Source organism: Macrobrachium nipponense, chromosome 1 (assembly GCF_015104395.2).
Source record: "Macrobrachium nipponense isolate FS-2020 chromosome 1, ASM1510439v2, whole genome shotgun sequence".
Lineage (NCBI taxonomy): Eukaryota > Metazoa > Arthropoda > Malacostraca > Decapoda > Palaemonidae > Macrobrachium > Macrobrachium nipponense.
The window spans coordinates 149,158,878-149,174,791 of NC_087200.1; positions in this window are offsets into that span (position 1 = coordinate 149,158,878).

Consider the following 15,914-nt stretch of genomic DNA (forward strand, 5'->3'; position numbering starts at 1 on the left):
TGTCATATTTAAATTTCTCGCGCGCATCCTCTGAGGTTAATTTTTAAAACTTTATTAATAGGCAGGAGATGCAACGGAAGAACCCACTATGTAACTAATTTCTATATAAACTTTGGGTTTTTCAAGAAAATGTGACATTTTCCCATGAATGTGATTTACTTGAATTGTCATTGACTAATGTTGCAAGGAAATATTTCATATCCACTAATGTTGCAAGGAAATATTTCATATCCATGACTTGATACTTCTAAATGTCCGTTTACCAATGTCATAAGCTGTATTATTGACTCTAATTGTCTATGAGGTTCAGAAAAAAATTAATTCATTTTGATGTTATAGAAATTCTATTTGCTTATTTTGTTCAATAATTTTAAAACGATTGCAATTCCACACGGATAAGAATAGGTTATGGCTATGTATGTCATCATGACCTATGAACCACATGTAAAGTTCATGAGCTAAGCATTCCTCTCTCCAGTCAATTTGCTTTGCAAGCCCGAGACGACACACACGGATGAAGCCTATGCAAGCAGATTATTGAGGTTAAAAGGAACAATGTTGAATCGGCAAACGCGACAGGCATCTTCTAGACTGATGATGTCGTCACCAGCTTAAGAGTTACGTTACTTGCTGTAAAAGATACGACTTTAGTATTTTCAAATGATATATATATATTTTTTTTAATTCTCCACCCACATGAGAAGAATGTCTGAAAAAAAAACAGTACCAAAATTGAACAATATAATATTAGTTTCATGTTGGAAATCTGCATGATTGTAAATAAATGTAATTATGTTATATTAGATATTCCTTATTCAAACTAATGAAAAAAGGTTTCCATACAAATTCTATATATATTATTTGCCCTATAAGATCCATAAAGGATTATTCCATAGATATATATTTTCACTTCTAGACTTTCTGACTTTAAAATCTCTTTTATTTTATTTTATTTATTTATTTTTTTTTTTTATTGACTACGAATATAAATCACCGGGACAGACGATATGTCAGTAGGTTTTGATATGTTTTTGTACTTTAAGCTTATTTGTCATTACTAAAGCGTTAAGTTAGAGTTCAAATCTTTACGTACATATATTTGGATATTTAATTAACCTATGGTTACGTTTTGCTTATTGATTTTATCGTGATTCCTTTTTTGTTATAATTTGTAACCCTTCCGACTTCTTACGGAGTGTATTATATCGACTCCACTTGTATCCATATTTATTTTATTTTTTATATTTATTTATTTATATAATTTTTATATATATATATATTTGATAAATTAATGGTTGGCTTGAATATGTGGAAAAGTGTTCTAGCGGCGTACCGTATAAGGCTACTTGCGGTATCATTTCTATAGATACAAGATATGAATGATAAAGGTATTTAAAACCGTGAGAACTGCTAAATCCAATTCCGATTCCGATCCAATATCACTCGTTGTAACTCAGGTAAATTTATTTTATTTTTGTTATTAAAACAATTTTAAAGGACCTTGACACTTCCTATTTATCTCTTATTCTACCAAACAGATTGACTCTGGGTGATAAAATATGGTATTGGTTTTCATAATGAAGGAATTCACACAACGAGTTAAGGAGATTATTATTGATTTACACCACCCGAGTCAGATTATCATGTGTTGAATTCCATGTTTACTGATTTAGCACTCATAAATATTCCTAGCGCACTCAATTGCGGCGTTTGTTTTTAGTGCTATTAATTCTATATAACGTATCAAGGCGACTATTAACACTAAGAGGTGTTTATTTCCTCTGTCAGACTCGTAATTCTGTTAATAATTCTACGTGTATTCTTTCATTGATTGATTTGGCACGGGATAGGCCCTTAACTACTGACAGGTGTCTTAGTGTATCCCTTGTTTTCATGACACGTGTTACAATTAGTTATGTGCTTTTTATATCTGTAAGCATTGTAGGCCAGTAAAACAGTGATTTGGCTTTCTGTGACATAATAGGGAACCCTGGATGACGGAATGCAACCAGTTTAGGACGATTGGTATGAGAGAGTATTATTACTACTACCTGGTCATTAGTCATCTGCTGTGTTTCTTCAGTTTCCTCGTCACGGACCTACATATAATATTACATTTGATTACATAATTCTGATACACATACTTTAAATATACTTTTGCTTTAGGGTTTCTGTTCAAAGTATTTATTGTTTTGCTTAGCTGCGGACCCTTGTTTCCGTTCGAAGTGTTTATTGTTTTGCTTAGCTGTTGACCCTGTTTCCGCTCGAAGTGTTTATTGTTTTGCTTATCGCTGTTGACTCTTGCTTTGTTCAGTTTGTAACAGTTCTGCGCTCCAACCCAGATATTCAATGCTCGCGATCTCTTCGGTTAAGGAATTTTCTTGTTTAGATACGGTTTTAACAATAGGCTCGGATGTTTCTATATTTTTTTAGTCCAATTAATGGTTCCTTGCAGTATGGTGCGGGATTGCGGGATAATGCGTCGGCTATGATAATTGCTTTCCCAGTTAGATATCTTAACTTGGCTCCAAAGACCTGAATGATCATTTGCCACCGAGTTCCTTTGGGACTGTGATTAAAGCCTTTGAAAAACTCGGTAACGGACTCATGTTCAGTAAGGACTTTATCAGGATAGCCATATATTATGAACTTAAAATGTACTAGTGAGTTAAAGATACCTAGTCCTTCCTTGCCTATTACTGTATATTTACTTTCAGAGGGCTTTAGTTTAAGTGAATAAAAAGCTATAGGAAAGAACTGTTTATCATATGACTGAAGTAGTACCCCTCCCACCCCTTGGTCTGAGGCGTCTGTTGCAATAAAAAAAAATTCCTTATTTAAATCAGGGATTTTTAAGTTAGGTGAGCTGCATTATTCCACTTTTAAGATATAGAACGCCTGTTGATGCTTTTCAGACCATAATAAATCTACGCCCTTCTTCGTAAGATCTGTTAAAGGAGCTGTCATGATTGAAGAGTTACATATTTACATACGATTGTAATACCCACTACAGCGCGAAAGTGCTGTATCCCCTTTACGTTAATAGGTACCGGAAGTTATGAATAGCCGACACCTTACCATGGACTACTTTAAGACCTTGACTAGACACATAAAACCTAGATAAACATGTTCGGTTTTTAAAAACTCACATTTAGATATTTTACTCTTGAGATTATTTGTCTTTGTCTCTGTAGCACTAGCTCTAGTTTATGTGAATGTACTTCTAAGGTATTTAGAAAAGATTATAAGACCAACCATATAAGCATGTAGGGTATCCCCTAAAAGTCTCCAAACATTATATTGTAATTGGGGCGCAACGTAAGCCGGATGCATACGTTAAAATTGATATGTCCCCTGAGTGTGCTGAAAACGGTGCATGAGGTACAATCACTTAGGTAATGGTATCTGGTAAAAGCCTTTAAGTAAGTCCAAGCTGGTGAAAGATTTGTTTAAGCGACAGAAATCTACGCAGATACGCCAAGTCCGATCTTTTATGGCATGACGTTTGAGGGAAAAATTATATGGGCTATTTGATATCTTAATGACTCCTATTACTAACATTTTTCAACTTCGTCATTTATCTCTATTTTGACATTTCATTGGGAGTCTATGCAAAGGTACGTATATAGCTTTATGTTTGTCCTTAGACCGTACTTTGTTTTCAGTGACATCTGTTTTTCTCTCAGAGATCACTCGCTAGTGGAAAAACTTCCTGGTATTCAGATAAAAGATAAAAAAATGTTATTGTTATAATACAATTAAGTTTGTTCATACTTACCTGGCAGATATATATATAGCTGTATTTTCCGAAGTCCGACAGAATTTCAAAATTCGCGGCACACGCAGTGGGCGGCCAGGTGGTAGTACCCATTCCCGCCGCTGGGAGGCGGATATCAGGAACTATTCCCTTTTCCTATTCATATTTTATCAGTGCCACTGTCTCCTGAGGGGAGGTGGGTGGGCACTTTAATTATATATCTGCCAGGTAAGTATGAACGAAACTTAATTGTATTATAACATAACATTTTGTTCATGAAACTTACCTGACAGATATATATATAGCTGAATCCCACCTTCGTATGGTGGGAAGAGACCAGATGGATTTTTGGGAAACTAAATTAAGTAGATGATATACATCTTGGTTCCTCACCTGTTAGCATAGCCGACTTCGTGATTACTGTCACAATGTCTGCTTCTGCGTTACTAGTAGTTGCCAGCGAGGTAGACCTGTAATGCTGGTGCGCCTCTATATGATCTGTCAACGGGGGCGTGACCACAATGTGACTAGACCATATGACCATATTTCTGAGGGCAACGAAGCTAAAAACCACCACCTGACCTAACCTATCAAAGTTAGTTCCATAACTTCTAGGCTAAAGAAAAGGAACGCGCCTCAAGCGACCAACCCTTCAAAGTTAAAAAGCCCACCTATCCCTTTTCTATAGGATAGGATTCGTGTTGCTTGCTGCCCCCAATAATATATCTACGGATATGCATGGTCCTAGCGACGTACAGATCTCAAATGTCGTCTTCACATCCCGTCGGGAGTGTGAAGCGAACACAGAGTTGCTTCGCTAAAGCGTGGCACTCAGGATGTTACTGAGTGTCATGCCCTGTTGAAATGCTTCCGAGGCCGCGCCCTCACCTCTTGAGCATTCATATTAAGAAAAAATCTCAATCTTTATGCAAACATAATGAATGAGACTTCTAAAAGAACTCCTTGACTATAATGCCAGGGTGTTCTTGGACATGAACCAGTCTGGTCTTTTTACGGAACACCGCAGATTGTCCGTTGATCTCGACTTTCTATAGTTTTATCAAGATAAAACTTGAGAGACCTGACAGGGCACAGGACTCTCTAATGCCCTTGCCCAATAATTTGTGCCATACCCTTGGTCTCCAAGCCTTCGGGTCAAGGGTTAGACAGGTTTTCGTTCTTATCAAGAACGGAAGGCTTCGAGGACAGAACCGCATTATGTCCTTTAAAGCTAAAACCTCTGATGATGGCCTAAAACCTCACTAACCCTCTTTGCCGTGGCTAGAGCGGTTAGAATGTTAGCCTTTCTGTCACGTGTATTAAGTTCGCAGAAAGGATAGGTTCGAAACGCTTTGGCATAGAAACTCAGACTACGTCTAAGTTCCATGCCGGAACCTGCGATCCAGAGAATTTCAAGATCTCCCCAGACCTCAAAGATCGTGAAGCTTAGTTGTTTGACAGAACCGAATCTCTGAGCTAGAGGCTGTCAACAACATATTTGCATATTCTACAATAGTTAGGACTTCTATCTTATCTCCTACTTCATACGGAAAGATAGAACCATAAAGAAATTCACAGAGGTCGAGGTGGAGGAACAGTCATTTCCCTTCACTATCTCCAGAAACGGCCCCCTCCGATTGAACACTGAAAATAGGCAGCACTGCTTTGCCTTTTGGCCAAGAGACTGCCATTAATCTTGAAGATCTTATCGCTTCTCGATAGTCTAAACGCCTTCAGACTCAGAGAGGAGAGATATTAGATACTTCACTAAGTACGATGTGAGATTACACCGATTCTTCTCGGAAGGGTCTTTGGACAATTCTCTGAATTACCTGACCTCTGTGAATCCAACCTCTTAGAGGCCAACATGTGGCGACTAAAGCTAATCCTCTAGGATCATGAATAAGGGAACAACTTAAGAGGAAGCTCCTTCGTCTTTCAATATCACGAAAAACTTAACGAAACCTCTTGAGGATCGTTACGTTCCGTGCCCAAGCCCATAACCAATTCTCTCTTCTTGAGCTATGAGAGAGCTGAGAAATTATCCGAGATGATTTGGGCCACTCGATCCAAACTCACCCTTCGAGGAACTGGAGAGCCGACCAATTTGGCTTCCAATTCTTTCAGACAATGTGCCAGAAACAATCTGTTCCTTCTGTTTCGGATGTCTGGCACCCTCCTCGCTATCACCGAGGTGATCCTCAAGCCGTTTGAGAGAAAATTAGAATTATTACAAGATCTTGATGTTATTCCAATTTCTTCGTGAGGAAAAATTGTAGAGGTCTGAATTGCTGTTTATTCAGGGAAAACAAGCTTCTCCAGCGAGGAAATGGTCCCCAGCAAACTCATCCATTCCCTCACTCAGCCTGCTTCCTTCCCTAAATAAGGCTGCGCTTGCATAAGCAGGAGAGCATTATTATAGTGCTATGCCGCGTAGATTCGTACAGAATTCTGTTACCGTGCGGTAAACCCGCACCGAACAAGTATAAGAGATATCTTGTTGAAATTTCAAGTGAAGTAACGGAAGGCATGTTCCATTCAAGATTACTAGAAATTTCCTCAACCCGAGGCTAAATCCATGATTGTAGGGCAGAGAGACGGTTTATTCAGCCATTCCCGCAAGGGAGAGAGACGTAACCAAACGCGCACGACACCGAGCTAGCCGGTACTGCGTAGATCACAGTTAACAGCAGCCTTGTTCATCGTCTCGCACTATCTGCCCCTGAGTTGCCAGCTACTCCTTTTACGAAAGGGATAGGTATGAGGTTATGAGCAAAAAAAGAAACGTCTCAAGCAGGCATTTAAAACGAAACAAAATTCGCTAAATACAGAAGCTGAGTTGGTGTTGCAGTTCAATTAGAATACTTTCTCGTCTAAGTCGCAATCCGTAGAATAACTAGGATATGCGCCTACCCCTCGGACAATTCACTGCTTAGTAGAATCCTGTTGCGAGGTTAATATAACGTAGTATATTTATAGGATTCTGAACAACGATCTCCATCCTAAATTCTTTCCTTCAAGAAAACAAAATAAGGATTGGAGATCGACCACCTTCGATCTCTATCAAAAAGAGTGAAGGAGAAGTCTTCCTCGAAGGAAAGCTTCAATGGTGAACAGAATACTATCTGCATGAGTTGCCAGCTACGTCCCTTTACGAAGGAATAGGTATGATATTATCGAGCAAAAGGAAACTCTCAAGCAGGCCTATTTAACGAAACAGAATTCGCTAAATACAGAAGCTGAGTTGGTGTTGTCGTAACAATACCTGAAGAGTTGTTCTTACTCCGAAAACTCTTGGAAGGTTGAGGGAGTGTCAAATAAATACATTAGAACAACAGTTCTTTCGGCTTCTATCCGCAGAGGTAAATACGATATGCGTATATGACTGACCCATGCGTTAGCAAATGACGCAAAGATAAACTACGTAAGTATTGTAGTAATTTGAACATCGAAATTCTCTACTACATCTTCTCGACGAGGAAGAGAGAAAGAAAGGAAAACGACTGTCCCCTTCTAATGAATGATACTTTTTAAAGAATCCTTGACCTCTTTCCAGACTCTTTTCCAGAAAAGGGAGTATCGAATAGAGATCATCAATAGAGAACCGAGATCGAAAGGCCTTCAATGTTCTTATATTAGGACATAAGACTTCCTGGATCTAGTCTACAAGTCTTTTTCTTACTCCCCGGATGAGCCTCTGAAAATGAATGAGAGCTCTTCCGAAAATTTGTTAACGAGTTTTATCCGCTTAAACGATAAAAACGTTAAAATCTATGTCAATGAGAACTACCCCATTTATGAGGGGTCCCCCACTTAAATGACAAAACGTTTAGTATCTTGACAATGGGGGAAACGTCCTTACTTGACAAAAAAACTAATATTGAGCACTTTGCTAATAGGGAAAACCCTTTTAACATGACCGAAAGTCACCCAGGAATCCGAGTATATAATCTTCCCGATTCCTCAGATAAATCGATGAAGCGAGAAAGAGGGATCGAAGAAAAAATTCGGGTATGTCTCTCCGCTAACTTCCGAATCCTTTTTAAAAATTTCTGTAAAGGATGTCCTGTGGAGAGTCCTGAAAAAACCTCGTCTTGACGAGCGTTTATAAAGCGTCAAGCGTCCTAAGAAACGTCGTGCAACAGCAAATAAGACGCCTTCTACAAGTCTTTTCTCTCGCAAAGCGTCCTGCCGAGCTTCCACCGAAGCGTCCTGGCGAATGTCCACAAAAGCGTCCTGCTGAGCGTCCCTCAAAAGCGTCCTGGAAAAGCGTCCTGCTTGAGGTCCTCAAAGCGTCCTGCCGAGCGTCCTCAAAAGCGTCCCTGCTTAGCGTCTGGAAAGCGTCCTGCTGTGAGCGTCCTCAAAAAACGTCCTGCTTAGCTACGAGCGTGTCTGAGCAGAGAACACCAAGTCTTTCTGAACGACGTTTCAGAGAGAAACTCGTTGAGCGCCCTGATGCATGCAAGGCCCGCCAAGAGGCGTCCTGGCGAGCGACCTTGCCAAACATCTCAATGTTATGGACGAACCGCGTTTTGCGTATGACGTTGAATATTTTCAAGGGACGTCCTCATGCGAGTCTCCATGGAGAGCCGACGCTGCTCCTGAAGTGTGTGAACACTAAAGGAAGACGTATGGCTTTCGTCTTCAAGATGGGCCTTAAAGACCTTCATACCATTCTTACAAAGACAGTGGCCGCCTGTGCGACAACTTGCGTCTTAATAATGCAAAAGAACATCTCCAGAAACGCACTCAGCAAAGGAACGCCGAGCGTCCGAAAGACACCCTCGCAAGGTGCTTGCCGAGCGTCCTGGAGAATGTCTCTACTTATAGGACGTCGAGCACCTCCAAAAGCTTCCTCACGTCTAAATTGCCCTTCTTATGCCGAACCAGAGACATAATTGTTTGTTTGACTGTGCAAAGCAGCTTGCCGGACGTCAAAACACTTATTCAGCTTGCTTTTACGAAGTAAAGCGAACGTTACATAACGTATACGGAGCGCCATTAGGAGAGGAGACGAATACTGAGTTGCTCCTCCAAAAGGTGGAATCTAGAATGTCCTTGATTACCAAATCCTTTTTGGAGGAATGCTAGCGAGGTTTGAAACAAGCTCTAACTCATGAGCGTTTCACTCGCAGGAGGCTCCCAAATCATCTTCTGGCAAGATGATGAGGCCTCCTGTAAATATGTCCCTTAGGAAAAGAGCCAGTGCATTCTTCGAAAAGGGTAAATAAATGTGGTCTCTTCCTGAGCACCATACATTACCCGAAGACCTCTTACTTCCTTCGTTTATGTAAATATAATTCGAGAGCCCTGACAGGGCACAGGACTCTTTCATCCTCTCGTGACGAGAGAGAGGACGTGAAGCGTCCTCTCTCTAAAGCTTCTTTAGGGGGCGCGAGTCCTTCCGAGAGCTCCAACCCCTGTGTGGGGAGGGACGCCTCGGAGGACGAGAAGCAATCCTTCAAGATTCGTGCACGTGCTCGATCTTCGGCAGCCTGGGAAGGGACAACAGGACCTGCCGAAAGGAAGCCAGATCAGCATGAAAAACCCGTAACCCTCCTTCGGCTTTTGACATGCCCTCTCCCTGGTTTCCTGGGAGTCCGACAGAGGTCTAGGCCTAGAGGCGTTATGGGGCCGACTGACGTTCCCTCCTAACGAGAGAGGAGGACGTGAAGCGTCCTCTTCTCTAAAGCTTCTTAGAGGGCGCGAGTCCTTCCGAGAGCTCCAATTCTTGCGCGGGCGGGGAGGACGCCTCGGAGGACGAGAAGCAATCCTTCAAGATTCGTGCACGTGCACGATCTTTAGCAGCCTGGGAAGCGTCAACAGGTTCTGCCGAAGGGACGCCAGATCGGTGGGGAGCCCCCCGTAACCCTCTTGCGGCTTTCAACATGCTCATCCCTGAGTCCTGGAGTCGACAGAGGTCCAGGCCTAGAGGCATTATGGGGCCGATCTGACGCCCCCTCCACAACACAAGGGGCACTGCACTTCACAACACTGATTGGAGAGCGAGCACTTTAGTCTAAGATTACTTGATGTAATCCTCTAGCAGACACATCTTCTAGGCCCGTAAGCCATACCAGGGTTAGGCAAAATAAAAATCTACAGGAGGTTAGAAGGTTCATTATTTCTATCTTCTGTTTACTGTGGAGGAAAACTCCTGATTCTAACACGCTCTAAAATGCGTACATGAATCCTACTTCTTCCATAATCAGTCACACATTACACTAATTACATTGAACTTATGCAAAGAAAACATGTAAACGTCATATATACTAAGCGAGTGTCTACCGAAAGTTCCGGTAGCCTCACCTTGCCGCATGCAGACAACAAAGTCTGAAACTAGGCTAACTAGCTTCAGACATCAAATGCAATGAAAAAATTTACGATAGCGTATGCCTAGCCACAAATCCAAGTCCGAAAGAATAATTAGGATACTTAAGCGGCTAATGAAGTTTCAAAATCCTAGGCGGAGGTCTGTAAACAGTTGTTTACCGACCGGCGACAGAAAAAAATATGAATAGAAAATGGGAATAGTTCCTGATATCCGCCTCCCAGCGGCGGGAATGGTACTACCACCTGCCGCCCACTGCGTATCCGCGAATTTTGAAATTCTGTCGGACTTCGGAAAATACAGCTATATATATATCTGTCAGGTAAGTTTCATGAACAAAACAAAATTTCTGCTGAATCACTTCTGCTTGAATGACTTTACGGATATTACTTTAGATAGAGTATAAGAGAGATTCATCTACGACTGGTTTGGCGTGATTAAAAATTAGCAACAATAAAAAAAAATGTGATATATATATGTATAGGTTTTGTGGATTACTAGATTAACTTGTTGCTGCGAGTCAACCGTGTCTAGGGCTTTGTTCGCGGAAATTGTTATATTTCAGAGTGTCGGGAAGGATTAACATTTCATTTCCCAGCAAGGTCTTTTTACACGCACTAAGACATTCGAGGGTGCATGCTTCTCGAGATTTTGCGTGCAAACTGCGACTGCGGTTGTGGGAGAATTCTGTTGGGTCATTTGAACAATGTTACGATTTATGAGACAAATGTATAGTTCCTCTATATAAGTTATTATTTGATTAACTGTCTCTTTTTTGTTCAAATGGATTTTAATATGTTTGAAGGTTTATAGGATTTTCCTTTGATAAACACGCCTTATTTTGCAGGAGGTAAGATAATATTTTGTATACCCCTAGATGGATATCTTACAATCACACTAGATACAGATCAATGTTTTTTATAACTATAGAGGTATCTGTAAGCGCTCGCTTATCCGGACTTCTCATTAGGGAAGTTCGAACAACAGATGGTGAGTCCGTAAATACAGGATATTACGTGTACTAAAGGAATAAAACAAGATATTCTAATTTTTACGGACGCGTACAGTCGGGTTTCTATCAGCCGCACTTATAATAACTTATAGTAGTATTAAAAAAAAAACGAGAACCTGCTCTGATTACTTGATACGGTCGTGTGATGCATAGGAAAAGTCCTTTTTAATTTTTTCAACATCACTCTCCCTCTCCGCTGAGGTCGCTAATGTGGAATGTGCTTTGCTTTGAACACTCGGCAGATTTAACTGACCCTGACCATCTGACTAGATGACACAGTGACCAAGTGTGCATAAGCACGATTTGTTTGTTTCTGACATTTAGGGCTACTGTTTACCTATTTCTTTTGATAATAATTAGGATTCTTCTCTTTATTACCATCGGCAACGTATTGTGTGTTTTTAGCATTATGTTGCTGGTTACGTATAAAGCAACGAACGTAAGAATGACAAACTGCATTCAATATTAACTGTTTGTACTTGCTGTTGTTTACTTCATTCTTTGCTAAAATTTGAAATAATGAGGGATCCTGGTCAGCGCATTTAGCCTAATGAAAGTTTTTTATAGACATGTTATTCCTTGCAATCCAGCCGTATATTTAAAGTCAAGTCGATATTTTTTATGCATAACTAAAGGCTGAAATCGCGATCGGGACCTTGCACAGGAGCATTTCATTGTCCTGACCTGAAATAGTGTTACCTCTAATTTATCTAGATTTGTACGGGTGTTCCACTTGTTTTTGTGTTTTCTTATCACTACTGTGCCTAACGACCCTATCCATGCATCTGTATAAATACAGACGTCCACTGCGTAAACGCATATTCACTGTTTAATATGATTTGTTACGTAAAGGATTAATAATCACCCAAAATGATAAAATTAACAAAGTATATGATTATGATATTTCAGGAGAACTTCTGGAAACAGAAACTCAAAGATAAAAAACTCGCAGTAGCGAAATCTCAATGATGTAGATAATTTCTGTAAAAAGGTAAGATTAAGAATTTCTCGTAACTTCAGCCACAGGAATAACGAAATTCGACCTGCAAAGGAAACACTCAGTTACTCCAAATGAATAAAAACTTGTACTTAGCTTGCTTTTGTGGGAAGTCACGGTATCCCGATAACGACACACGGCCTTGGCCCTCCTTCTCTGTTTAGCGGATGACTGGTTTGGCTTCAATTTCCCCCATGCGCGTTGTTTGGATGATTCGAGCCCTTGAAGATCCGATGCTGCAGACGCGTTCGGTTGTTTCTTGAAGTGCCGGAAACGCTCACTAACGATGTTTTCTTGAATGATTCTAATGAGAGACGAAGCTTGCGTTGCCGTAGGAAAAGGACACGTCGGGTTTGTTTCTTGAAATTATTCACTACTGAAAACGCTCACTAAACGTTGATACTAAGTTGCTTGAAGAATCTCTTGCTTTCGTCGTCGTTGACTTGTGTAATGATACATTATTCGTTGTTCTTCGGAAGACGTTGAAGAGTTCTTGTTGTTTTCTGAAGTCGCTCACTAAACGATGATACTAGGTTGCTTGAAGAATCTGCTGCTTTCGTCGTCGTTGACTTCTGATGATACATTGTTCATTATTCTGGTTTTTCTTCGGAAGACGTTGTGGAGTTCTTCTGGTAATCTGCCACCAATATTAGGGCCGTTGCCTTGTATAATAAGGCGCCCTATGAGGTAATGTTAGACTTGCGATAATCTTACGCTAAGTCGGTTGGTATTGCATTTCCATATTCATTGGAGTGTCTTGGGGTTTGTAGATCACTTACGAAGTCGGTATTATTTTCTTTGGTTATGACGACGATGTATTAAACTCATGATGATTTCTTTCTGATGTGAGGTTCTTAGTAGAAAACACGAAGTATAAAAATACTTATATTCTCTGAGATTACATGATGAATATCAGACAAGGTGGTACAGGTCTGCCAATGACGATGGCTTGCTCGCTTCTGCCAATGATGATGGCTAATTCTGTTCTGTTCCCACTACCATCTCGGTTACAAGTCATAAAGGAAGCAGACAGTAGCTCGAACATATGGAACATACATACAAAATGAGACACACTACAGATCACGTAGGCCTTTTGAATTATAGGTCGCGGTAGTTGTCTCAAGCAGGGAGCTTGGACTAATGTTTCAAAACAAATGAATGACCACAGATGACGGCACGTCACCTTAGCCTACATACTTTATCGTCTCTGGTCTGATCACATTCCTGCAAGCAATCTGGTTGACCTCTTTAGTTTAATCTTTTTTATATATATGGAATAACATTCCATATTTTTATTATGTAATCACTTACAACATGGTCTATTGTATAGGAACAAAACAAATACTAACTACAACCAGTATGGCTACTGCACTCACCTGTACCAGAGCAATTCCAGCATATGATGTGTCTATTCTTCGACCTGCCTGTAGGAGGAAGAAAGGAAAACAGAGAAAGAAGCAGACCAGCCAACTCACTCATTCTCTCTTCACACACCACCCATCTTAGGTAAGATACAAACTGTCCCATCAGGGGCACCGGATGTGCTACACTTGTTGGGCAGCCACCACCAGACCCAAGAAAAAAGTATCCAAGGACCTGTGGGCAATGCCCTTTAGGTAAAAGGAAGTGAACGTGGTTTGACTGAGGCTAGAACCAGCATTCAAATCCTATGAACAGACAAGTTTTTCTTAGATGCCATGAGGAACTTATACCTCTGAGATCACGTGCTCTAGCATGCACAGACTCAGTGACAGAACTGGCAGGTGAGGAATATGCCTGATTAATCAGCTCACACAGCCAGAATGAAATCATGTTCTTGTCCTTTCTGGACCAGCCCGTGCTAACAGAAGGTCTAAGACACCTAGGCCTTAGGTGATGAGTCCCTTTTAGATAGCAGAGCAGAGCTCTGATGGGACAAAGTAACAAATCCTGTGGACCACTATCCACACTCATTCAGTCATAGCCATGAATTCCAGGACAAATTCGAAGACCATAGACCCCCAACCCCTGGTGTGTTTCACATCATAACTCAGGCAAAGAAGTCCTCCAACTCTTTTCGAGAAAGCCAAGGCCAAGAGGAAAACCATCTTCAGAGTCAGGTTCCTGTCTGAACAATTGACATACAGGCTCAAATGGACCTACAGGAAACTACTCAGGACCAGAGTAAGATCCCACAATGGAGGTTTGAGTTCTCTTGGTGAAAAGGATTGTTTGAAACTCCTGAACAACATCAAAATTACCTAGGAAGAGATTTCCATGCCCTTCAGGTGCATAACAAACCCCAAGGCAGCCCTGTAGCCTCTGGCAGCCGTGACGGAAAGACATTTCTCAATCCACTGAACTGAAGTTCCAAGTGGAGAGAAACCCCATTGACGACATCAATCAGAATTCGCAGCCATTTGCCCTGGTACACTGCTGATGAAGATCTGAGATAGCTGGACATCTGGCCTGCAGCTTTGCAAGAAAAGCCTCTCACTCACAGGAGATATTTGATAGTCTCCAGCCATGAAGAGATAGGGACTACCGACTGGTGAAACCTCTCCACATGAGGCTGGCAAAGGAAGTGATGCCATGGGGAATTTCTCTCGGAACCTCTAACACAGTGATTCTCAACCAGTGTGCCACGGCACACTGGTGTGCCACGAGATTATTTGAAGTGTGCCACGAAATATAGTCATGGCACACCAGAAAATACAAAAAATGGGTATAGATTTTGGTTTCACATGAATGAAAAGTAACGCTTATTGATACTGACAATTATTTAAAATATAGCCTACTTTGCAGTTTACATAAGTAACTTTCAGCCATTTGAGTTCGTCATAATATTTATAATAATTCTACAATTAATAAAAGTTTAATATTATAAGTCGCCAAAAAACACCAGGCACAAGTTTCACACTAATCATCTTCACAATTTACTCTAAGAAAAACACTGAAATAAAGTAAGTTCATATTTAAAAGTGTTTTATTTCTTAAGTCTGTAGTTCCATCTCATATTTACAAGTATATATTCTCTTAATTTTTTCTCTTAAATTTTCCAAGTGTGCCGTGATATTATTATAAGATCCTAAGTGTGCCATTGGTAAAAAAAGGTTGAGAAACACTGCAGTCTAACAGAAGCGACAGAAGGTCTGGGAACCACTCTGCCTGAGGCCACAGAGGTGCCACTAAGGTCATCCTGAGTTTTCAACAGCTCATTACCCTACGCATCCTGGGGACAACCTTGAGGTGCACGCCTTCCCTCCATTCTGCGTGATCTGTCATGTCCTAGAGCATCCTCTGCCAGAGCTAGAAGATCTGGAACCACCGAAAAGTGGACCTCCAGCTTCCTGTTGAACCAAATGGCAAAGAGATTTAACATGGGTCTTCCCAAAAGGTGAAACAGCCTGTCCACTACATCCTGATGCAGAGACCACTCCGTGCCTAGGACTAAACTACGATGACTTTGTTTGTTGGCCACTATATTCCTCTTGCCTGTAATCTACCAGGCCACGAATCCCACCAAGTTGTCGATCGCCCGCTGGTGCATCTCGACTGTCAATGAGCGGAGTTGGCAAGTCATCCCCGTGGTGTTGTCCGACATCAGAATGACAGAGTAACCCTCTACCTTCTATCAGAACTCCCACAGACCTAGAAAAGCTGCTTTCAACTCAAAAACTTTGATATGAAACAGTCTATCCTCTGCACTCCAAACACCCGAGGCCAGGAGATCATCAAGATGAGCACCCAACCATCAATGAGTCTGAGAACTGGAGGAAATCTGGGGTTGGTCAAAGTAGAGGACTCTTACCATAAAGATTCTGGTCGTCCAACCAAC